A 27,686-nucleotide genomic window follows, 5' to 3' on the forward strand; every position below is an offset into this window, starting at 1 on the left:
ACCTCCTAGATTGTAAGCTCTTCGGGGCAGGGTACTCTCCTCCTCCTGTGTCACTGTTTGTATCTGTCGGTCATTTGCTACCCCTATGTAATGTACAGCTCTGCGTCATATGTTGGCGCTATATAAATCCTGTTTATTAATATTACCATAGGGATAAAACAAAGGGTTTACTGCCCCTTTTCCTAGATGCAAATTATTACTTTTTGATGTTTTTCGTCTACTGGGACCAAAGAAAAATACTCAGCATATCCGGGTACAGGGAGGTATGACTTCTTCCCTTTCCTCCTCATGTTGGAGTATTGGTGCGTTGGCCATCCAGGCACCCAGCATGGTGGAAAATGTTCACCCTTGTGTAAGCTCTGGCCAGGATCTAATGGAGAAATGGGCCAATGGGGTCTGGGAACTAAGTGGTTTGGGGTTGATATACAAAATACATTTTAGCTTTGCCCATCCAAGGAATTATTCCCTTTGCTCAGTAAATGTGGTGACCTTTTGAAAGCTAACCAATCATGTGCAAGGAAAACTGCAAAAAAATATTTTTGCCCCTTTTCGTTGGGGATGCAAAGAACAAGTTCAACTTTAAATTACATATCTCAGGTTTGGGGGGGGGGGGCAGCTCTTCTAGCCCCCTTGGGGTCGGTTCCCCCATTCTGTTGGAAAAGATTCCCTTTATCTGATAGTAGAACTGCTGAATGTGCAAAGTTCTCTTTTCTCTTCTCCTTCTTTAGCATTTTATTGTTTCACAGGAATTCACCTTTAAAGTTTTACAAACACACATTTCGGAGTGGATCATCCCTCTAAATCCGAGATCAAACAATGAGCTGAACAAAAAATAATAAACTCCCGGTATTAAAACAGCTGTGAACATTACTCAGGAATTCATAACGAGAAGACCTGGGGTAACCGCTGCGGAATTGTGCGTCGTGCGCTCGGCTACCAGTGAAATAACGAACGCTATTAATATTTTACTGGCTCTTTTGCTTATGTCTGCTCCGTGCCATTAATCCGAGCCTCATCCGCTTACTTCCTGCGCACAGGTTACCCCGCCACTTAACAAGACGCCTTGTGTGTCGGTTTCCGTTATAATTTTTATACGTCTGTGCGCCATGTGTTAATGTTGTGTAATTATTTTCATAAAGGAGCGAGTTCAATTGCCGAAAATGATGAACAGCTGGTGGGGGCGGCTGCTCAGCCATCGAGCGAACGCTCTTTTATAAATCCTCGCCGAGCTAAGCTGCATTTTATTCTTAATTAAGTCACAAGAATTACATTTAAGGGCTCTTTAAAACCAGTTTCGTGTTTTTCGTCTGAAGAAAAAGCATAAAGGGTCTTTTCTTGAAATGGGAGAGATAAAACAAAAAAATCCGGGTTTAGGAAAAACTGCACGCGCTTGGCGTGAAAAATGTTCATAGATTATAATAATGAGTCCATAATTTCTGCGGCTTCACTATGGTGCCGGGAAATATTACATTATTAATGTTTATTTATGCGGGACCACCACAGAATGCAGCCAAACCCCTACACAGCACATAACATACTGCCGATATATGTGAGCGGCTTTGTCCAACGCAGTATTTGTATGTATTGGGGAAGATATTCTTTGTTCTGTATACAGCAGGAAGTGGGGGAACCATTGCCAGGTTATTTAGCCCATTTTGTGCAATTAGGAAATATCCCTTCATTTCCTGTCCCGGAGACACAGCAAGAAGTGAAATGATATTCACTCAGTTGTCACCAGCACAGGTACCCCATTGAACACGCTCTGACCCTCTGCTAGTGATGGGTGTGTTCGGCTTGCTAAGGGTTTGGCAAACTCAATTGAAGTCTATGAAAGTAGAAGATGGCATGAAGGAACCGGGCACTGCCAATGGGGCATCTATGAGGGGCAGCTGAGAAGTTCCTGGCTTTGCCCCCTTTCAGATGAAATAATGAGTGTGAGGGCATATGACAGCCTAATATCTTAGTATGTAACTGTGCAAATATCAGGTCTTTGCGATTCCTAAAACTTTGGCAGAGGCACAAGCAAGTTTCACGTTGTTGGAGTTACGGGCCGTCATGGAGTTTTTGTTTCTTCAGGGAAAGTCAGCAAAGGCCATTCACACTGAGATGTCACAAACACTGGGAGAGAAGTGTCCTTCCTACAGCACTGTCACAGCCTGGATATCTCGTTTCAAGACCGGGCATTTCACCGTTGAAGATGAGCCCCGCAGTGCGCGCCCCTCAACCTCAACTGACCCGGCAACCTGCGATGTCCATGAGCTGATTATTGAGGACCGGCGAATATCCGCAAAAAAGATCCCCCAGATACTTGACATCTCACGGGAGCGTGTTGGGTTTGTTATCACCACTATCCTAGACATGGCAAGCTTTCAGCGAAGTGGGTGCTGAAATGTTTGAACAGTGATCAGAAGAAGGAACGAGTTGAAGCATCCAAAGCCGTTTTGGCCCATTTTGAAGCTGCACAGGATTTTTTTTGCTAGGTTAGTGACTGAGGATGAAACCTGGCTCCACATCTATGATCCTGAAACCAAGGAACAGTCAAAGGATTGGCGCCACAGTGGGTTCCTGCGGCCGAAGAAGTTCATAACCCAAAAATGGTCCAAAAAAAGTCATGGCGTCCGTTTTCTGGGACAAAGACGGTACCCTGTTGGTGGACTACCTACCTCAGGGCTCTAGTATCACCAGACAGTATTATGCTAACCTCCTGGACCAGCTGAAGGAGGCAATTAAACGTCGTGGAAAGTTGACCAAAGGGATCCTTATTTTGCCAGACAATGCACCTGCGCACACGTCCAACGTTGGGTTTCCAGTTGGTCCACCATCCCCCCTACTCACCTGGCCTGGCCCCTTCAGACTATTATCGGTTCCCGAATTTGAAGAAACACCTGAAGGGCCAACGTTTTGAGGACATTTCTGACGTCAAAGATTCTGCTGTGAGCTGGTTTGTGGTCCAACCAAAGGACTTTTATTTGAACGGTCTAGAAAAGCTGCAACTACGCTGTACCAAGTGCATCAGTCTCAGGGGGAATATGTGGAATAAATGTGTTATTTCATAACTCTGGCTCACTGGGCAAAGCCAGGAACTTCCCAGCACCCCCTCGTACCAATGCCATACAAATACTGTTTGCTGGGGAGAGCGTCTTTTCCTTTCAGTACCATGTTGGGGGGATGTCCCAAAGCTATATTTGTTGGTATTAATATATAATCCATTTTAAAACAAAATATCAATGGGTCACTTCTAAATTTACAAGCTTGTGCTCTCTCTTTCTTGCCCCCATGTCTTCCCTCAACACTGGGGGTTTCAAAGTTCAGGGGGTCGGGGCTTTTTCACCAAAACCAGCCCCCTCGTTTGTTTATAGGGGGAGATTTTGGTGGAATCAAAAAGCCTCCATAAATAAGGGGCCCCAAATAGCCTCCTCTCACCAGAGGAATGAGTACAGAGGTGCGTTAGTAACTTTTACTGATTCCCAAAATTGGTTAAACTTAAAATAAAGATATACTTAGCATAAAAAAACTAGTTTCAAATATAAATACGCACCAATCACGTCATCCATTGATGTGAATCTATCGCCAATCACTAGCGGTGGCTGATGGTGTCTGAACTTGCAGCACTAAATGACAGATCGGTGAAAGTGGAATGAATCCTGGGCTGTCATTCACATTGGACAATACATCACCCAGGCCTCCCAGCTGTAGTGCATGGGGTCTGTCAGCGGCCCTTGTTCCCCTTTGGGCTTCCATCTCTCAAACACTTAGGAATGCAATGGCACCGGATTGGTTCGTATTTATTTCTCGTACATGAAGGAGTTATTGGCAGGGAACACTTTCAGGTGGACATGGCAGTTACTTTGCAAGTCTGTCTAAATAAATTCCTGCCATGTGACAATATACAGCAACAGTATAATCTATCAAGACAAAGATCTGGTCATGGGATACAGTCCAGTGACTTTGCCAAGGCCAAGATGATTTCATCAGTCTGCTGCAGGCAGAGGAAGCATGTCCTCGGTCTCCTCTCTCCCAGTGATCAGACTGCAATATTGTAGCAAATAGTGAGCGATTGCAGCAGGGAATAATCTGTGTCAGCCAAGAACCTCCTCAGCACCAGGATTTCATGACCTTTCGTATTGTATTGGCAGGGGGAATGCTGGGATTTCTGAAGGTGTTATGTAGACGAATTGCTAAGAATTCTAAACTTCACTTTAAATGGATCACATTCCAATCCTAGTTGCAGCTCCAGCATTTGCATTCTAATGTGGCCCTAGCTATTTTGAATAAATACACAGCTCAGCTTAAGTTTTTCTCATCTGAGTTCAGCTTTATAATGAAATGTTTGGCTTTTTAAAGTAAAAGTGATGGCCATGGTGCTACTATGTGCTTTGCTGCTAACAAAACATTCTTGAATGGGAATAAGCTCCACCCACAAAACTAAACCCCACCCTAGAGGATTTAGCTATTCTACCAATAGGGACAGGAGGGAGACCAGCACTGGCAGCATACACTATAAACCACAAGTCAGGGATAAGGAAAGTATGTTTATTGGAAGTCAATGCATTCAAAAACACAACAAACAGTGAGTAATGCAACAATCCCCAAATATACAGTGACCACAGAGTAAATGCAGATATATACAATTGGGCCGGACTACAAAGAGCAAGTGGCCAGAGTTAGGTTGAAGATGTCAGGTCCAATGCCATGGCAGAGGGAGACATGAAGGCAGAATATATAGGCCTGCTAATTATAAGCCACAGGTGTTACCGAACCGGGAGGTGAATCTGCAGTAAGCCACCTGCTGGTTACCTGTGGAAGCGCATGCAAATGGTGCAAAACCACAGTGCCACCAGGAGGCAACATAGGGAGCTGCAGAGGGACGCATACATGAATTCAAAGGGTTCTAATTCTCTTCGTATTTCCATGCAAAAAGCGTTACATTTTTTTGCATGGAAATTTCATTTTGCATTGTAGGCCTATAATTCTTAGGCATAACTCACCAAAATATGTCCAATATTTAATAAATTTAATAATAAACTTTAAATAAAAAATCTGTTAAAAAATGTGTATAATGTAATATAACTGTACAGTAGCTTATATAATATATATTATATATATTATATAAAGATTTCTTTGTATTTGACTCAATACAGCTATTTTGTATGGAATCCAATTCAAAAGTATTTGAATTTCCCGCCACTCCTCTCGCCAGCACTGACATCACCGGGAAACCCCAGAGATGGTCTCTTCAGTTGTAATCTGATTGTCATACAATGTTGTATGACAATCAGATTGTACTGTAATGCTTGATTCTATTTTTAGCTACCCCGAGTCTATTTCGGGGTAAATGCTTTCAGCAAGCTTTTTTTAGCCCGAACTAGGCTCGGGGTAACCGCCCAGGAGGTTAGGAGATGCTTATCTGTCCGGTGATCTCGTGCTCTGCCCATCGCAGCAAACTCTGCTTTTTCTGTCCAGCGATGTCATTTGCAGCAGTAAGAACTAAGAAATAGCAGCAGCCCCGGCTTCCCTTTAGCCGTGCAGCCTGATGTATTTTATGGCATCCCCAGCACACACTGTGAGGCTCTGCACAGCTGAAGGGGATTTTGGGGGCAGATCAGTTCCTGACTCCTGTGCCGCTATTGGCTGCTGGGACTTTATAGCCACTCCCAGTCACCAGTGCCTGTTGTAGGGTTAAGCTGGGCTGACCTGCTGCTGGGGTATGTATTCGTCTGATTTACTATTGCTGACTTCGCCCGTTTTTGACCCTGTGAGTTTCTGCTGCTTGGACCAACCTTTTGCCTGTGACCCCGACTCTGCTTGTGTTTTGCCCTTGTTTGGTAGATGGGTTAACTGTGTATGACCTCTGCTTTGTATTCTGGATTTGGCTCTGCTGGAATCTTGGTACTGATATCTGTGGGCCCCTGGTCCTCTGCCAGCCCATTCCCAGACACCATACCTGGGAATGGCATCTGTTGAGGACTGGTGGTGACCAGGGGCTTACATTTGTGTTGAGTTTTACTCAAATTTAAAGCTATGTGTGAAAAGCAGGCATGATTTATGAATGTCCTTCTCATCCAAATTTAGCCATAGTCACTGCTGCATCATCCAAATTCTGCGTGTTTCATCAAATATGGACAACGTTGTAACAAAATATAGAAACAATAAGAATAGGAAAACATGATCTCCAAAAATGAGTTGACCTTTTTCTTTAAGGTCATGGGTGACACCTGGTTCCCAATATTAAATCCTGGCCAATGATTTGGCTCTAAAACAGACAATGCACAATAGATAATACAGAGACAAAATGTTAGGAATTTATTACCGGGGAAAGAAAAGACAAAAATAGCTCCACACCATAATAAAGTGACTTCCATATCCTTAGAAGAAACACAATTGTGTATTGTATAACATTATGTATCTTTTGCTGCAATTAAAATGCTAAATAATGTTTAATCTAATAGGAAAATATGAATATAATGAGAAATGAAACCGGTTATAAAACTGCAACAAATTCCTTTACTTTTTTATTTTGTTTAACAAAGGGTCGTTTTATGGGACTTTTAAAGCTAATTAAGCTGAGAGTTATAAAAGAATAAAAAAAAAATTAAAAACAAAAGTGTTGAAACAAAAATTACCTACACCGCACCTTGGACAGTTTTATTAGCGCAGCGCTTGTAACTATTACAATCCCCTGTAAAATCGCATAAAAGCGGCGCAATATTGTCGACTGCACTGTTTATTTGTGTTGGTTTTGATAAACGGGATGTAATCATCTCATTAAAAAACAATAATGCAATATTGCCTCCACTCCTACGTACACAGGAATTTAATCTATTCATCCAAACACGAAGAGATAAAGAGATTTCCACTGATTGTCCAGAAAACTGACCTGCTTGGCGTGGGTAGGCAAAGTGTCCTTTTACATCTAATACACAAATAATATTGGTTTTTGTTGGGTAGAACATTGGATTAGCGCAGTGCCGAGGACTCATACAAGACAATTAAACAAGTTCATTATCCTTTGCCGTGATTGTTTAAGGAAAAAAAAAGTCACAATAGTCAATTGCAAGGAAACTCATTTCTACAACTGCTTTATGGCAAACAGCAATAATAATCACATACAAATGGCAGAATAAAAAACTAAAGACATTGCTAGCTTTTCTCTTCTTGGCTTTTTCTACAAATTGGATATCAGTTATGCGGTTAAGCAAGAATGTGAGTACATGGACACCCAAACTTTACACTCAGATCTGACTAATATACATTGCGGCAAATTCTGCATCAGCTGACTCGTTGATGGAACGACCTGGAGTGCATGCTCTGCTGCCTAGTACCATTGGTTTAATGGGAGCCCATTGATATGGAGACACACATGGCTGATTGAGCTCCTGGCCGAGAGTAATTCCTTAATTTTGGTATCTAGGTCATCTAGAAGAGCAGAGGAGGGTCTGTGCAGAACAGAAGGCTACCACTCGATGCCAAGGATGTATCTACTTCTGACACAGAATGCATTGGGGGCAGTGAGCGGCAATTGCCACGGATCAAACAAACAATGGGGACACTTCACTACTGAGCACCAATGTAAGGGGGACTCCTGACTAACAATGTAAAGAGGACACTGAGCTTCTGATCACAAATCTAAGGCAGCACTTCCCCATTGACCACCAACGTAATGGAACACCATTCTATTGACCACTAATATAAAGGAAAATGTAACCACTGATCACCAATATAAGAGTAGTTTCCCTACTGATCACCAGTGGTAGAGGGACACTATTCATCCTAACATAATATAGTATTAATATGATTATTATTAGATTATAATATTATTATAAAGAGAAAACATCTTTAATGAATACCAATCTATTTGGGAAAATGCTGACCAACAATATAAGGGGCCACTTCTCTGCTGATTACCAATGAAAGAGGACACCATTCTATTGACCACTATTATAAAGGAACATTTATCCACTGATCACCAATGTAAGGGTAGTTTCCCTACTGATCACCTGTGTTAAAGGGACACTATTCATCTTAATATAATATAGTAATATCATTACTATATTTTATTATTAGATTTTATTATTATTATAAAGAGAAAACATCTTTAATGACTAACAATCTAATAGGGAAAATGCTGACCAACAATTTAAGGGGCCACTTCTCTGCTGATTACCTATGAAAGAGGACACCATTCTATTGCCCACTATTATAAGGGAACATGTATTCACTGATCACCTATGTAAGGGGCATTTCCCTACCAATCACCAGTGTGGGGACACTTCTCGTCTAAACACTAATATAAAGATAAAATATCTTTATTGATCACCAATCCAATGGGGAAAATGCTGACCAACAAAGAAGAAGTATTTTATTATTGACCACCATTGTAAGGGGACACTCCTCTGCTAATCACCAATGTACGGGTACACCATTCTGTTGACCACCATTGTAAGGGTATACTTTTCACATAAACATCTTTACTACCAGTGCCAACAGACTAATAGGGACATTTCACTGATGACCAACAATTCAAGGGGAACTTCATTACTGAACACCGTTGCAAGGAGCCATTTCCCCACTGATCCCCATTGTAAATGAACATGTCTCTCCTGACCGCCACTTAATGTCCCCAGGTTTAGGTTGATACTTCCACAGCACCTACCACCAATGTAATGAGGCGCTTCCTAACTTGCCCTTGACATTGGGGAATCTTGGGTCTAGGGGCAGTTTTCTACTGATCCTCAAGGGAAGACTTGATTTCTGTGCATTACACCATTGATCCCGAACCTAAGAGGACACCACACCTCTGACCACTTTTCATGTGACATACGGCAGCTATGACATATTGCACCCTGTGCTGTATGCCCCGGACCAAAGTGTTGAGAGTTGCTGGTTTCTAACTTATACATTTTATATATAACTTATTTATACCTCTACCAATATCCTCTTGTAGGAACACAATAATCAGAATGGGAGCACCTGAAACTTTTAGATTGCAGGAATTTTGCAGAGATTTCCCTCCATTAGCGTCCCCCAGTGGCATAGAAAGTGACTACACTCATCAGGCACCACTTAGAGGAAATGTATCCATTTTTATTGGACTTTCCCTTTAAGACAAAATCTTTCTACATATCAAATATCTCCAATCACAATATCAAAGAAAAAAAAAAGGCTGTCAGGTTTAATTTTTTCCCAACGTTAATCAGATTTATTGCTTGTGTGGTGAAACCATGTGACCGCTCGCTCAATCTGTCCCATGCCAGATGCCGGCCACGTAGACAGGTTGGAGGAAGTCGGACAGACAGCAGGTGAACCAGAGAAAGTCACCTCAGTAACAGCCGACTGCTGACAAAAAGTGCAGCATTTTATCCATCAAAAATCCGTTATTGCTGCCTGCGAACAAACACGGCAAGAAGCCGCGCAAGCAAAACTCAGGAGCTTGATGTATTTTTTATTTAACAAATAAAGCTGAAGAGTGTCCTTGTGTACGGTGAGGCGTCCCCGAGGAGCCGTTGCTACTTTCTGGATGCTGTAACTTTTTATGAAGATGGGTGGAAATAAGGAACAAAGCGTGCAATTAGTTTTACAGCAAAGCTGAGCTTGCCAAAGTTTCCTTTAAGAGAGTGTGATGGATCACCAATCAATTCTACGATTAAGAACACTGTTGGCCCGCGTATTCTGATTCTCTGGAACACTGACGGCGCCATGCATTAATCAAAAATGATTCTGTTGGACCAAGGAGAAAGCGGGGGGCGGTAATGATTAGGTGTCTCCATGTGAGTGGCACCCTGGATGGGTACAAAAAGTTCCAGGTGAACGGTGATGAGCAAGATGGAGAAATTCATTCTCACAAAAACAGCAAATTGTCACCAAAATGCAAAACTTTCAGCACAAAGCATTGAAGTCAGGGGGTCAGAAAGGCCCGTGGGAACATAAATTATTGAAAAATTGGTGGGAAAACTCAATTTTAAAGTTAGTGGAAGGGATAATTTGCATAAAATGTAACTAATTAGCATTCTAATGCTTTGATAATATTAGGCAACTTTCTTTTAGACTAAAGCTGCATACACACGTGCAATTATTGTCGTTGGAAAGGATCTTTCATAATCCTTTCCAACGACTAAGCACTGCACAATGCATGAATGAGAGCTGTACATACATCACCGTTCTGCTCTATGGAGAGGGGGAGAACGACAGAGCAGCACCCTGCTGTGCGCTCTCCCCCTTCCCTTGGATTAGGATCATTCATCGTTCATCATCCCTGGATCCACCAGGACGGTCATTCAGACGATAGACGACGGGCACACGCCAGATTCTCGTCCAATATCGGCCCTGAACCATTGGACATGTGCACGTAGCTTAAGTTCAGAATGACTTTGGCAAAAGGTTTTAATCAGAAGCAAAAAATGGTAACGGAATACTTCCATACATTAGCTTTCATTTTACAGACGATAGGAGGTAAAAGTGATGACATAGGTTTGTTTTGGACTCCATATGAATCTAGCGGCATTTTCAGGGGTCATATCAATCACTTGATAATTACTTTATAACATCCTCAATATATCAATATTTTATATCTAGAAGTAACACCAAAAATTATCTTTAGTAAATCTATGTCCTATTAATACTTGCTACATTATCTATATAACACTTTTTTCAAGTTATAGTATCCCTAATAGCTATATAATAGATAACCAAAACCACACTATAAATATCAGTTGTGCTCACACACTTTGAATTCTATTAAATTAGTCATTCATACTTACCCATGTTTTGCATTCTACTCTCTCCAAACCACAGTACTTCCAAATTGATATCGGTCTCACTATCAAATCACTTACAAGTAACAATTCGGTATCATAAGGCTCTTAATGCGGTAAAAAGCCCCAGCAATAATACTAAGTCTTGTTTGGTTTCTTTTTTTTTTCCTTTATTGATTCATTGTAAACATCAGTCTAACATTCAGTCAATGCATATATATGGATTGGTAATACTGTATATTGTTATAAATTCTAAGGTCTCTGCTTACCCCTGAGAAAACCCAGTTCAGGCGAAACGCATCGGGTAGGACACCTTACCGCCATCGCTAACCTAGTATGATACTAAACTATATTGCTATTTTTTGCGAAACTAGTGGTTATATGTTAGCCTGGGATTCATTTATAGAGACACTGCTCTTAATCTTTTAAATTATATTGTTGGAACAATAAAATTTTGTGTTTTTAAATTTAACTCTGGTTGCCCTTCAAAAGCCTGGCTTTCCCTCCCTCCTCTTCCTCCCACAGATACACGTCATATCAATCACCACAATTATCAGTTGCTGAAAGTAAAGTTGAACCAAAGTCCAATTTTACAAAATGAAGGATCTAGCAGGTGGGTATTGCAGAAAGGGACAGGTGATGTTCTCTCTGCAGTTACCTGATGGCACCTGTAAAATGCAAAAAACCTGAGCTGCATATGTGCAGCATCAACTTTGCTTTCCATGAAAACAGAAGACGTCTCACTATGTGGCCTTGAGAAACTCTGCGTGGCTCCCGAAATGTTGGCTTTTCAACAGTGCAAGAATCGTGTAATTTGGAGTGCTGGTGACTTTGTCTTCTGTTCTACACAAAACCGTCCGTGGTTGTCACTTCACTTTTCCACTTTCTCTGTTTGCTGTAAGGAATGCATTCCTATCATGGCATCCCTTCCATCTGCCCTGTGTCACCCTGGCAAAGCCAATCCATATGGCCAAAAATCATTCCTGGGAAGAAGTAAAAAAAAAAAGATGGCGGCGCCCTGTAATGGAACACAGAAAGTGGGTCAAGTGGCTTTAATTCTGCTTTAACTCAACCAATTACAAAAAAGTCATTGATTATATGGGCACTGTAAATACCCCACAGCCTAGAATTACACTGATCAGTAGGAATTAGTATGCAAAAACATCATTGGCTAAAACAAATTTAAATCCAAAAAACAAAAAAAAAGGAAGCCATGCAACAATCTGCAGTTGACATTCAAAAATCCAGCAACCTCCGGGCCTAAGGCGTGCCGAATTTTCGAAAATTCCAGACAGGTCGTCTTTAATATTTTCCCTTTTTTTCAGCTAGCTGTGCTAACAATGATTCTGCCTGCAGCAGACGGCAAATTTGTCAGTTTGTAGTCAGCACTAACAAGTGTTTTCAGTTTATTGATCGGTCATTGTGTTTGCAGGGAACACATCCAATGCGTGCAACATGCAAATAAAACTAACCAGCGCATACATTAATATACAGCATCTTTCAGGAAAGAGAGACGGAGGTGGGGCGCAGGCCATGCTGGGCTGTTTAATAAAACTGGTACAGATATAGGGCTGCTCAGAGTGACCAATCAGAGTTCTTTTTAATTATTTCTTAATTCGGTTGTAGTTAATTGGACCCTTTATGTATTAACATTACTGATCAATCACAATTACTGCACTGTATTATCACAAATACTGCATTGTATTAGTTAGGTAAATGAAGCTTTGTCAGGTGAATTTCATGCCAGGATTCTATTACTCTCTGCAGCTTTGGATCACCCATTCACCCCTTCTTCACTACAGAGTGGTCTATAACTATAAATGGCCCTTTTCTTCCTAATATTTGCTTGGAAATGTCTTCAAATGCCTTCTTACAACAAAAATTCTGCTTCCAGCTCTCACATTGCAGTGCCTGATGCCAGTAGAGCTGAGTAATGGCCACACCCCTCCAGTATGAGGTGGGTGTGGCTGTTACTCAGCTCTGCTCACACAGTTGTGTATTGATAAAAAGCAAGGGGGACGGCCTGACCGGATCTGCTTTTGAGTTCTGATAATTGGGTCTAATTCTAGTGCTTCATGGACTGCATAGGAGTACAATATCGATATTCCCTGTACAATAAAATGGCAGTGAATAGAAGATTCATTGGAATCACCAGTGTGGCTAGGATTACATTCTTTTATTCACACCACATGCCTAAACCTCAGCCATAGGGATTGGTGGCTGTCAGGTTGGGTTGCAAGACAGCTTTAGGGACCTGCACCCTGAAGCCCCAAGATAAGCACCCACCTATGTCCCACCAACAAAGAATTATTGCTGCAATCATACTATAGAATCATACCCTGGTGGATTAAAACTGAATGTAAGAGAGAGATCACAGAATGTTTATTTGGAAAAGCCAAAGGTGAACTCGAATATCACTGCACCCAACCCAATATTTGACATAAGGTGGCATCTGATGAGCTAAGGATCTCTCTTGTACCGTGGAGCTTGTACAGATGGGTACATCAGGCCCCCAATCATCATACAAACGCTGTATTTCTGTCCAAGCTGCTTTTGTATTCCCATTGATTTGTATAGGGAGAAAATCCAAAGCTTGGGTATAAGGCCCTTGGGCGCTCCAGTGGTGAGCTCATCCCATGGCTGCCTATCTACGAATGTATGGTGTTTCCTCCCAGCATGGGACCCTTCCAGTCCGGAGACATCTAATATTCCTATTACCTCCTCTTGTCCCCTGTACTGTCATCCTAAGTCCTGGCTTCTCCTTCCACCTACAGTGTGCGATGCCCAACTCATCAGGAACATTCTCAACCATATCAGCCAATAGAAATGCTCCAAATTCATTAACACTAGATTGTAAGCTCTTCGGGGCAGGGTCCTCTCCTCCTGTATCACTGTCTGTATTAGTCTGTCATTTGCAATCCCTATTTAATGTACAGCGCTGCGTAATATGTTGGCGCTATATAAATCCTGTTTATTATTAATAATAATAATAATAATAATAATAATAACAACCAATGAATGCAATGGAAGCATTCCTATTGGCTGATTGTTGTTCGGGGTGGGAATTCACCTTGCTATGATGAAGGATTGTACATAAGCTATCCCAACAACATTGCTCCAGATCTCTACTCTTGTGTTGCACCGGCACCAAGTCATTAGATTTTCATTAGCATTTTTTTTTGGTATTTGCCAGAAATGACAAGCAAGCATATTGGGTACAAATTCACTTTAAAATCAAGAGTAGAGAATGAAACACCAAAATCCTAGAGATGCAAAAAACTATCATGCATTTCCATTCTCATTCATCTTTTTGGTTGGAGTGGCCCTTTAGGTGTAGTTCTTAGATTCCCAGAATACTCTGAATAGGGTCCCCTCAAAGTAAACCCTTTAGACCCCATTATATCATCCCAGCAAGATGCAATATTGTGGCAAATGAGTGACGTGACCCCCAATCTGACCCGCACTCTTCCCTAGCCGGGTCAATGACCCCTAAATAGTTTCTCATTGTCATTTGGAGAAATTAAAAATCTAATTCGGGTGCAAAAAAAGTGAAGGCCGGCGACTTCATCAACACAAAAGGTTAATTTTTTGTAGTCCCTTGTCTCTCTGATGTCCCTTTTAAACCATGAGCAGAACAAAATGCAAATGAATGTTTATTTCCCCCTACAATAGACGAATTATGCATCTTTCAAGCACGGTTCAGACAAAATGGTTTATGAATTAATTATTTTCTGAAGTGAAGTGGTTAATGAACATAAATTGACCGAGAAAGCACTTACCGCACCAAGCCACAAACAAAATCAGATGATAAAAAAAAACAACAAGCCCAAATAAGTTCGCTTTCATCTAAACGTTTTTTTTATTTTTCCCAAACCAATAAAATTCGAAGATAAAATAAAAAAACTTCCATTTTGCTTCATGAAACAAAACATTTTTTGTGTTTCCCTAATAAATATGTGTTTTTGTTTTTCAACATTACATTTTTGTTTCACCATCTTGATAGGAAAGAACATAAGACCCATTCAGCCTAATGAGCATTATGATTAAATCACTTACTTACAGATCAAAGAAGATTTTAATTATGTAAACGAGTTTTTCTGAAACATAAAATGTTCCATTAAGCTGCACAATTAATATATGCAATATTTATGAGCTTGGGAGGTTTTTTTTTCTCTTTGTCTTGTTAAAAAATTGATTGTTACCATTTACAAAATTCTACCGTGTGCTTGTACATCAACATGAGAAAAAAGTTGGGTCGTAAAACGTTGAGCAATAGTTTTATGACTTATTTTTCTTTTCTTTTTTAATGCAAAACCAAAACACCTTGTTGCCAGATGTTCATTATATGCACAGAAAAGAGTGAATTGATATTCGCTGTCTTCATTCACAGCATGACGATTCCTGAAAATATTTCATGTGAGTCTTCAAATAAGTGAGAAGCCGAATCTTAAAAAGACGACTCGTGACCTTTATTTTGCCCTTGATCGATAAAGTTAGGCAACGCCGCTAAGGTTTGTTCTCGGCCCCGTTTTTTTCTTTCACCCAAAGTATAAACCATTACGTTCTAATTTCCGACATAAAACACATTGTCCAAATCGTCTTCTGCAATATTAAAGACAGAAATTAAAAATCACCTCTAAAATATTTAGGACGGCCAACATCCAACCTTCCACGTAAAGTGCTCGGAGGAGGCGGCTGAAAAATTCAAGCAAATGATAAAATATGTAAGCTATATTACTTATAATTTATTTTCAGCCGACGTTTTACAAGGAAAGCAACTCAGGAGAGTCAGAGCCGGGTGACACTAAATAATGGCGAAAAATTGGAATTGCGTCAGTCGGAGAGCAATTACTTAGAACTGATGAACACAAATTTGCCGTCCTGAAATCAAACCGAGAATTTTTTTTTTTATTTAATTCTCCAGCTTGGAAACCGGCCAAAAAAACTCAAAAAGTACCTTCTGCTCTCGGCGGGCTGAAATAATTCACGAAAAATACGCAATGCCGACCTTTCCTTCGATTTATAGGTTAAAGTAGTAACAAATCTGGAATTTCAGATTCACGCTGCCGAGGCCTGACATTTCAAGTCCATTTCTGGCTCTTTTAATTCGAAGTTTAATCGAGGGAGTACTTCTTCATTAAAGAGGAATTATTGGGAAATATTCTTTTTTTTCTAGCAACCAAGATGAATCTCTGCAGATCTGCAGCAATGGGAATGAAAAAGTCAGCTTGGCGTGTTATGGAACATCGCAAACGTTTGAATGGAGGAATGGGGTGAATGTTCTCCAATCAAATTGTTTGAATAACGTTTAATGAAAACTAAAATAAAAACTTTTTGTTGATAAACCGGTTACAGTTGGATGGAAAATGAAAGTTTCTGACTATCATGGTAATCCTTTAATATTTTGTATCATGGCCTTAAATAGAGATCAGGAAGCTCTACATTCACTCTTTTCCTACTCCTATTCACTCTTTTTATTCCTAAATGACAGTTTCCAAGTATTTGTCCACGATCATTGATTTGATGATAAAATACAGGTTGGCTATGACAGTCACATAGCGGTATTCCCTCGGTAGTTTAGGTTACAATTGTGCACGGGTGCTTTTGCAAATTTTAGAGCTTTGGCTTTATTTAGCTTTACTGACCTTGGGGTTTTCACCCAAGATTCACCCAATTCCTATAAATTTGGCTCATTGGTTTTAATGACAAAAATGTATGAAAGGAGAAAACTGAATAAATATTTTCAGTGTGAAAAAAGTTTACAAGCTGGGTAAAAGTTTAGTGAAACTTGGGTGAAACATTTATGGGGGTTTCCTGTGCGCAGAGTCCTGTGTCAGTGCACGTTTTTGGAATCAGAGTGGGTGTGGTTTGTGCGGCTCCCGCACAGCACACGCCCACTCTAATGATGTAGGGGACTCCCATCCTTCTCAATATGCCTGCTGGCCGATAGTAGCGGGCCGATAATTGCAAGGCGGTTGATTAACTCTAATGAAATATAAAATCGCTTTTTTGTAAGGGTGTATTTTATACTGTGGTCAGCAGTGCTGGCCGGCCGCATGTTATTGATTTTATGACAGAGACTGTGGGCCGGTGGAAATCTGAACACGGGCTGCAATTGGCCCCTGGGCCGGACTTTGGACATGTCTGTCTTAGGTCATTGGGTGCCTGATAGGGTCTGTGGGTGTGGTCAGGAGTGGAGCTCAGCCAACCAGCATACAGCATCACTTTTTCGATCCCAATATTACCACCAATATAAAAATGTGACCAGCGAGGAATCCGAGCATTCTGGGAATACGCAATTTCCTAATAGGGCGCCTTTGTGGAAGAGACGGCAGATGGGATTCCATTTCTACAATGTGCAAGTTTGAATTTTAAATAAACCAATTTTAACCAATTTAGAGAAGAAAAAAAACAAAACAGATGTACATAGGTGAACGAAGGAGAATTTTCAGTTTGGATCTTTTCAGGAGACTTCTACTGCTCCCTGGTGGAACGCGTGAATACCACAAAGCTTCCGAGTGATTTTATTTACCGGGAATAATATTATTAAACTGTATTTATATAGCGCTAACATTTACTGCAGATACATTGACACAGGACAGGATCCTGACCCATGGAGCTTACAATCTAAGAGGTTATTGATGATGATAATAATATCAGTAGATATGAAATAATAATATTCTGATCTCCAGGAAATACTAACACCCCACAGGCTGGATATATATCCAAAAAATTGATCATTGTGTCTAAAACTATTGGTAGTTTACTGGCCTGAAATCCTGGAATTATTAGTCCAACATTGTCATTAGTCCACCCTTCACCTATAGAAGAAATCAGGCTGACAGTGGGAGGATCCCCAATGTTGTCCAGTTCTATTGCACCTGGTGCAGTTTTCAGGCACTGGGGGCTAAAGGTAGATTTTTGGGCTGGAGGGGGAGGAGGGAGGCACAAGGGGGACATTGGCATGGTGAAGTGGCACATGTGCAGTCCAGCCAAAATGACACCAAAAATGCAAAGCTTTTATAATGAGCGGTGGTGAATTTCTCATCGTTGAGGTGTCATTGCCGCCATGTGCGGATCCGGTGCCATTTTCCATGCTGGTAGAAATATCCCCTCCGGGTGGGTTGAGGTTTGAGTTTGGGACTTGCTTGGTTTCCATCCGATTTGTTTGATTTTTCTTTGAACCTGCCAACTATAACGCACTGCAATACCTCTGAGGGCTTTCCTATGTATCAGCCCCCCATTATAATAGGGAGCACCCCGGAACAGAAAGCTGCTGCAGGGAAAGCTGACAATTGAGAGAGACTTGTATTAGGAAACTCTATGTTCATTCAGATTTCTGCAGATCCGATCTGTCTGCAATCAACCCCTTAGCTGCCTTTTTATTGGGCGTTTAATGTTTTGTTATTGTAGTTAATTTGAGGTCAGCGGTCACTTAATGGCCTTTCAATAGTTTGCAAAGTGTTTGGTTTCCCTTGTGGACCTATCACAGGAATTCTCATTGCCTGGATATAAATCTGATCCTCTGGTTGTGATAGTGTCAGTCACACACAGGAAACAAGCATGCAGATATTAAGTTGTGCTGCAAACTCATTCTATGTCACTGGTTCAGAATTTATTAAAGGCTGTATAATATAGAAGTCCTGCTCAGCAATAAACTTTCAGTACCGGTCCACTTTAAAGTCTATGTTAGCACACACAAGTCTATGTCACAGGCCAAACTCCTCAGAGCTCATGGATAAAGTGCTGAATACCATGACACAGAGATAAAATGATACATATAAATTCTTATTACAATGCTTATTACAATTTCACATAAACTATAAAATTCAAGCAGCCGCCAATCCGAGAATGCAACCAGGGTGACCAGGAAAGGGAGGGCAGCGAGTGTGTTCCCCTTTATTGTACCACACCAGGCCTTTACCTTTCAACATAGAAGCTGCTCCATGAAATAAGGAATAGGTGTCCTTGTAAAGCTCCCGTGTTCCATTTTTGAAGAACAAGGGTCTCTACTCCACATCTGGTCTACCTAAAAAAAGTATGTGGAGTTTTGTGAAGAGGGACCTATGGAATGTGGAAGCCCCCTTTAACAGGAGGATGATCAGATATCCCCATTCTTGGGGTAAATAAGTACAGGGGGTACTTTAGCCCCCTTTATACCCGTTCTCAAACACAGATAAATGTACATAAAGGCCTTAAGCTACGTACACACTTGAGTGAGGAAGTCATTAGTAGGTCATTGGAGGAGTGAAATTGATAAATTTAAGGTTGGAACCAAGAAATATTATTTGACTTATTTAGGAGAATTGAGCTATAATATTTCTCCTATTATAGAATGTAATGGTATGATAACATGAATTTTCCACCTTTTTAAATCCCTGGTGATCCTGCCATCAGGTCCCTGTTCAGGCAGTAACATTGGCCCCCAGGATCATCTATATTATTCATTCAGCAGTGACGTCCCAATGCATAGCATGCACGACTCAGAGATGTATATATTGCCAACACATCTGGGGCCAATGATCTTGAGGCCAGAAATGTGCATTAACGTGAAATCTTCTATATCACACAGATGGTTTTTGTAACCTCAGTCCTTTTCTTTTTCTTCGTGCACCAACAGCAGAATTTGCAGCAAAGCATTGGTGTGAATATTCTCCGTGTTAATGATACGATTGCAGCAGCAACAACGATTGTTTAAAAACTGAAGGTCTAAAAACATCAAATTATCAGTTATTAGAAGAAAACATCCTTCTGCGTAATTACAATGATTAGATTGCGGTTTATTTGCTTCCTGCTCACCTTTGAAAGCCTCGTGTGTGTTTTTTTCTGTGTGGCAGAAAATAAAAAAATGACAAAACGCTTTGCTTTGTGTCTCAGAGACTCCGAGCATTAATATTTAAGTCGGCCGAGCTTGGCGGTTCAAAACACATTTATATAATTAATGCCGAAAACCTTTTAATGTTTTCAAACAGTAAAGCAGAACAAAACCACAAAATGTGTTTTATTGCTCGCTATGTAAATGGGTGACGAGAGAAGAGAGCGCTATTCATTGTTGTAACAATGTCACAAACAAATTACTTCTTCTTCTCCGTGTTGAGGGGCCGGAAACATTCGTAGTACAGGATCTGTCGGAGAACGCTTTACTAAGAATTTAATTCTTGTTAGAACGGAGGTGAGAGCTTTACAACATGACAAGTGGGGATTCTGCAAACTACTTTTACTGTTTTTACATTGCTTCCTATTGTCGTATAACAAAAGCTGCTCAGTACAGATCTATTGGTGATCATGAGATAAAGCGGACCTCTCAGCACAGTTTTTACTTTGTATAATAGGTCGATAACCTTTTTATAAAAAAAAAATATATATTTTCTTTAAATTGTCAGAGAAGACTGTCATTTTGGGGGAGACAGGGCCACTAGGGGGCGCTACAGCTTGCACAGAAATGGCGTGAGCCCTGAAAAGGTCCAAGGCGCAGAGTCTAAGCAGTAACCAGGTTTCCTCCAGAGCCTCTAGTGGTGAGGATGGTATGCTGCTGGTTACTGCCAGGTTGTGGTCCTTGGCACACCAGGGTTGTTACCAAATCACTAGGCAGAAGAATTGTCAAGGAAAGCCGGGGTTGAGGCAGCCAGCAAGCAAGACAGGTCAGGTCACATGCCAGGGGTCAAATACCAGGGATCCAGGAGACAGACAGCAATGACACAGGGGCCCCTGCAGACACAGGGAACACAGGAGACACTGGAAGGACCAGGAGGCACAGGTGACACAGGAATCCACAGACAGATAGGAACACTGGAACAGCACACAAAAACTGTCTGGGAATCAACAGACCAGGCAACAAAAGGTCAACACAGTAGCTGGACAGGGGAAACACTGAATTAATAAACAAATGTAGGGGAAATGCTCAGCAGAGCTAGGGGATTCGACACTAGTGAAGACATGGTACACGAATGCTGAGTGCTGTGTCTGAGCTAGCTAAATAGCCAGGGATGATTAAGAGACTATTTCCTGATTGGCTGGCGGGAAGGGCGATACTGAATAAATCTGGAAGAGCAGGCACACCCAGGCTCAGAACCGCCCACATTTAGTGAGGAAGTAAGTGTGACAAAGGACCCTCCCCTTCTGTCTTTACTGCCGCGGCAGTAAAGCCTGGATTGGAAACCAGCAGCCTCCTGGGATCATAACGTATGCCAAGAGGCTTTGGCAGCAACGTCTGTACATGCTATACTTATGTATGAACAGAAGGAGTTTTCCCACAATGTTTCCTGGGTATGTGCACTGAGATCAGCACTTTTTAATAAATTTTCCAGAAGGCGCATCACCAGATCCCGGCCCTACACAATGTGAGATTGAGTGATGTCCGCAGAAGAAGTAGGACGACAAATGAAGAGATGGAAGAGCACAGCCAGCTTGCGCTGAAATGAAGAAGTAGGACGGTGCTGCAGGACTGACTGAACTGAGATCGCAGAGGGATCAACGGAATTCCACCTGTAAAGGTAAGTGTCACTTGTTTTCTGATCCACTTTAATCCCAGCTGAGGCCATAACCAGGTCCGGTGCCTAGGAACCATATCAGGTCATTACAGTTTTCTTTCCAATAAAATACATTCTGATAATCATCAATATAAACTGCCCAACTCAAGTACTAATAATGCCGCATCCCAACAATTTAAAGCTTGATACCATAGATTTAATCATACAAGGGGGGGTGTTAAAAGCATTAGAACTAAACACTAATTAAAATTAACAATGTTGCTAGACAAATTGTACTGACAACAGAACATCATCCATTCCAACATTGATGTGATATTGTCACGCAATAAACTCTACCCAGAGATGAGAAAACAGATTGGTTTTATATGTATGCAAAAAAAAAAATATATATATATATTTTATATATATATTTAAATATATAATTTATTTACTGTGTATTAACACAGATGAGTAACACAAATGTTATCAACAATAAACAATATTGAGGCCATGTAATGGCGCTAGACGGCTTGTGATCTGACCAGTAAGTAGTACACACGGCATATCTATACTTATACATATCTATACTTGGTATTCACACACATTTGGTAAAGTTACCCGACGCGTTTCACCCAATATAGGCTTCCTCAGGGGCATTAAAGCATTTGCGAGGTAGAGCAGGGTACTGGAAATACCAGTATTTGAGATGAACAAACATTAAATTAAATCATCCATCAAGTGGTGATAATATTTACTTAACGGTTAATGAAAAGAAACAATGTCACATGGTGTCAAAAAAAGGTAATATAGTTGCAGTAGGTCAATAGCCAATACTTTAATATGATACTGATCATAGACCTATTCTCAAAGTCAATAGGGTAAAACATGAAAACAAAAATAGTGAAAAAGTTTGTGACTCATATGTCCCACAGTAAGGTGGTAAAGAACCTCTCATATACCCTTCTTTCCTTCGTGGAAAGAGGTGTAGATGACTGGCTGAATGCATAGTAATTAATTAAATTTAGGAATAAACACAAATTTGTAAAAAGTTCTGATAGGTGGGATAATAATTCATTTCATTGGCAGTCATTGGGAAGAATACTGTTACACAGGTGGCCAATGGGAAGAATGTCGCCTTACATTGGCGGTCAGTTGATAGAACGATCCTTACATTAGTGGTGAAACACATACAGTACTTATTGATTTTAAAAATTAAGTTTATTTATGTCTCAAGTAAAGGTTCCAGCATCAATAAGACTGTCCATGGATGTAACTCCATTGCTAGGGACAACCATAGTTCAAAAACCATGCAGAGCCCCAGCATATATTTGTTTTAAAAAGTTAGTCCAGGTCGAATTTGTTATAATTTGTATTTTAATCTTTTTATTGGGTTTTGAAGAAATTTTACACATTACAACATTAATAAACTATAATGTCCTATTTGGACCTTTCTGTTCATCAAACAGATACATAATAGGTCAGTAAAGACAATCGGTGACAATACAAGGTAAAACAAGACATCAGTACAAATCAATCTGGGGACCAATGAACCCTAACTATTATTTGAACATCACTGATGTATGATATGTTCCTTAAAAGTTTGGGTTGGCTTCCATTTTCTTTGTCTAATTAGAGATGATCTGGACTTGGGGACACATAAGGACGAAGGGGAGAAAGGGAAGAGACTTCCAACCAAGTCAATACTCAGAAAGGGTTTTACCCCTTAATGTGAAAATGCTATTCACCCTATTTGTATTCTACCCATGAATCCCAGATTTGTTCAAACAAAATTGTTACAATTTGGACAAACATGCAGAATTTGGGTTGGACCCAAGGTAAGCCCAAATATTATTTGTATTGTTGGCCAATAAAACCATATGGCAATATTTTTACACTTCCACAGACACACTGCAAACCCCAAATCTCCTCCAATGAGCAGAATGCCACCAGAGATAGAATTCTAACTATAGATAGGAACTTATAAAACAGCCAGAGCCTATCCGCTTCATCAGACTGCAAAACAGACTATAAACGGGAATGAGATATGGATTGTGACTCTACGCCATCACAAGGCACCCTCCGGTCTAATTGTAAGGGCCGTTTAATTACGAGCAATCACCATTATCAATCAACAAAGAACGTTTTATAGAAGTATCTAATTAGGATCAATTAGAGCTGCCCAGAATTTTACGGTTGCACCCCACCAATTTTTTTAGAGGCAAAGGGTACTTTAGTTGTAAAATTGCACGAGGACATCTATTCTAGGCGCTCGTTACTGCGAGAGATATTTTTTTTTAAAATAACATTTTTATTTCTGGAAGCAGAGCGGCTGATGTCACAGAAACAAAAAGGAAGAAAAGACGGCATGAAACCCAAGTTGGTAAAGTAGAATGGTTGGGCTTCATTTCTATTAGAATGATGATTTTTTTGCAAATCCCAAAAACAGTTTGGTAGGCCATTTGGTCTGACTATGGCGAGATTGTAACCAGCTATGGCTGAAGGGATTTCCACCTGTGGTCTTTCAACATGAACAAAATTAAAGCCCAAAGCCACGTATAACTTTTCCGGTAGCGTTTGTCCTGCTGCAATTTTATATAATATAAATTAACACAAAGTCCTAATAAGAAAAAAATAAATAATTGTTCTCAGCTAACAACCTTTATCATACATGAGATGAAATTATATATTTCAATTCCTTTGCTTGGGAAACTCCAAGACTGATGAAAATAATAACAAGCTATCTCTTAATTATTGTTTTTTTGGCCTCTGGATAAAAACATATAAAGACCCTCAAACTCATGAACAACTCATTTCTAAAATCAAACAAACCAGCAACAATAAAAAAATATCATACAGACTACAAAGAAGGCTAAAAACTTCAATTTGTATATACTGGGAACAGGCTGACTTTACCTTTACCCATCTCTATCATCTCCAATATTATTCTATAACAAAAGTAGTTTAGGTTATGTAACAAAAACAAAAACTAAAACCACAAACAAAACTTAATTTGCAAAGCTTTAACATAGAAATGTCAACTGGAATTTTTAAATCCCTTTGGACTTGAATGAAAGCATTCAGCATTGCCCCTCTGTGATACCTTTGGTAACATTATTATGGGGCTCCTGTTTAGTGTTGGTTGAAAATCTCACTATTCCATGTGACAGCTATTTAATCCAATAGTGAGATATTGTTCGGGTGATCGAATGCCGAATTTGAACACGATTGAAGTGGTGGGAGAATTCGGGTTATTTTTAGGGACTATTAAGGGCTGCAAGAGCAATCAGATTGTTCTTGCAGCCCTTTACTAGTTGTTTGTGTTCTTGGATAGAGTTTCTCTATCCAGGAACACAGAGCACTAGATGTGATGAATGGGGAAACTTGTACCTATTCAACCTCTAGTGCCCGGGGATCGCCTGCAGTCATAGCTGTGACCGCAAAGTTCCCACGGTCATGTGACTATGGGAACTGAACTGCAGATGAACGCTGCAGTTCCGCTACGATCCCCGGGACACTACAGTATAATTAACCCCGAGGATCGCACACTCTTCTCAATGATTGCAGACTCGGCTGCAATCATTGAGAAGATGCCCCGCAAGTATGTCTTGCTCTGTAACACGCACGGCAATGTACATTTATTACATTTTTTCCAAAGTGGATAAAAGAAAAATGTAACAAATGTATCATATTACTGTGCTGGAGGGTGTGTTACAGAGTAGGAGATATCATGTCAATAAGTTATTAAAAAAATTAAAAATAGTTAAATAAACACAAACACTCAATAAATTAATTGAACAATATTTTTTATTTTTAACATTTGTTTTTACATTTTTTTTTATCCAAATTTTTGCCGTCGAATCTCGTTTTTTTCGGGTCGGGTCTATCCGAATTCGAACAGCCATATTCGTGTCGAATATAAGGACAACCCGAATTCCAACACCAACACTACTCCTGTTACCCTTAAGATCTATTTGAGGCTAAGCAAACAATTCTAAGGAGAATTACCCTAGGAGCATTGGAATTCTGGGCTAAATACCCAAAAACAATAAATCCTAGAGGAAAGTAAATGCATTTGATCCCAGGTAAAATATCTGAGAGTATTTAGTCTACAGTAAGAGCCTACAATCCAGAAATACTTTGTAGACATTTAATCATAAAGGGAATACCCTATAAGCATTAGACCCAAGCGAAAATACCATAAATACATTCAATCCTAGGGAAAAATCCTTAAAGCGGAACTTTAATTAAAATAAAAAAAACACAAATAAAGATATGCAAGGAAATACAATAAAATCAATAATAAAATAAATAATAAAATAAAAAATAAATAATAATTAAAAAAAGAAGAAATCCCACTTACCTTTACTTCCACAGAGCCCTCAATTCCTCTACACCTGGCCTCGTTTCGGCCCCACGCCTCCAGGACACTTTGTCCCAGTGCGGAGGAAGCGTTGGGCATTGCCATCTTTTTCCGTCTTTTTCCTCGTGAGATCGTGTGACGCATTCTTTTATAAATGGGGGGGAAAAAGCGTGCCAATCTACCTGTGCAGCCTGGGATACAGAATGTGGATATCCAAGAAGGCTCCGCGCTCCCAATCAGCTTTTTATTGCCACGGCGGGAAAGACAGAAGAGGAGGCGCTCTTAAAGAAAAAACAATAATTACATTTTTGCTTTATGTAAAAGGGTTATCTATCTATTTTAGTGATAGGTCCATTTAGGAGCATTCAGTCCCAGGGGAAAATACCCCAAGACTATTCAATCCTAAATGTAAAATAGCTAGGAACGCCAACGCCAAACTGCACCCATTTGTGCGTAAAAAGTCCCAAAAAATATTGGTTTATTCACATGCAGTCACTGGGTGAATAGCTGTGCTCTACCTTTATTGGATAAGTACAGGTAAATTAGGATTCCCGCGCACCACGCTACATTCCACTGGCATCCATGTTGCACCTCATTTCTGCAGAAGCGCGGTGCCAAAAACTCATGTTCTCTGCATCTCCAAAAACAAACTCTCCTCTTTAACAACGTTGTTAAAAATTCATTCTTGGAAGCGTCCATTAAAAAGTGCAGATGCATCAGATTTACCATGTCAGCCTAGCCCAGATCTCATCTGTCACTTCCCATTAGATCGCCATGTCACCGATGTAAGATGATGTGCCTCACAAACGCTGCACTGTCAGCATTTTAAAATTCTCCCTGAAAGGTGTTTTTGTTTTATTTATTTTTTTGTGTAAATAATAAAAAAATAGCAATATTGTCTGAAAAGCTTTATTAAAGTTTTATTAAAGTTTGTGAAGATTCTGGTAACTTTGCAAAGCGAGGGGGGAATTTCCGCCAGTCAAGGCAGGTCAATCGCCTCTTACTTATTCAAATTTATATTGACTCGGATCGGGAAGAGAAGTTGACAAAATGATTAATTAGTCCCCTCCTCAGCCATTTGCTTCTCCACCGTCTAATAGAATTAGCCGAGCTCAAGTTCAGCTTTAAACGCCATTATGATCCTCACATTAAAAGTGTCAAATTATATTTTTCAACGGCAGCCAAACTCGAGATGACGACTTCAAATTTATGATAAAAGGGAAAAAAAAAATTGTCATCGTCATTCAACTCAAAGTGTCTGAGACTAATTAGGAAGAGAAAGAAATGGAGCAGTTACAAAGTTTTAACTGCGGGTAATAAATTAAATTACTCAGGTGCAGGGGAAGGCGTACGTTTTAAAGAACACCTGTCGCCTAAAAATGATGGAACAGTGAAATTTGATGGGATTTTGATGATAAAAAGAAAAAAAATAGGAAAACACAAAAGTATGGCAAACAAATCCAGGATAGGAATGAGTGAAATTGGGTTTTCAAAGACATCTGTGAATTTTAATTGAAATGTTTTTTTAGAAATTAGCATTTAGGGTTTTTTTTTGTTGGTTTTAAGGGTACAATGGGCTCTAAGTGGCTCCTAGGGGTGCCAGAAGCTTCATTCACCTACCCATGACTTGTTTTTGTGCCTATCTGGCCAGGGATCCAGCACTGTGTGGCATTGCAATATGTAACATCCTGTTTATTCTCTCCGGTGGTATAACTTTTAGCAATAAAGGAGAACAAGGATTTGGTTGCCTGCTCAGCAGCTTGCAGCATCCCCGGCTTCCCTTTAGCTGTGCAGTTTCCCCCACATGTACGTTTCTTGGCATCCCCAGCATGCATGGGGCATACTGTGGGCAGGTGAAGGAGATTTTAGAGAATATGTTGCAGCCAATGAGCAGGTTTGTTCCTGATGCGTTTATCTGTTGGATTTCCTGTTGCTCTTCCTGTTTCCCGACCCCGTGATTGCTTGCTGCCTGGACCAATCTTTGCTTGTGCCCCCGACTCTGCTTCGTCTTTGGTGGACTGATTAGCTGTGTATGACCTCTGGCTCTGTTCCCTGGACTTCTGTTCCCTGGTCTCTGCTGGACTCTCCTGTACTGCATCATCCTTG

Source organism: Pyxicephalus adspersus, chromosome Z (genome assembly GCF_032062135.1).
Source record: "Pyxicephalus adspersus chromosome Z, UCB_Pads_2.0, whole genome shotgun sequence".
NCBI lineage: Eukaryota > Metazoa > Chordata > Amphibia > Anura > Pyxicephalidae > Pyxicephalus > Pyxicephalus adspersus.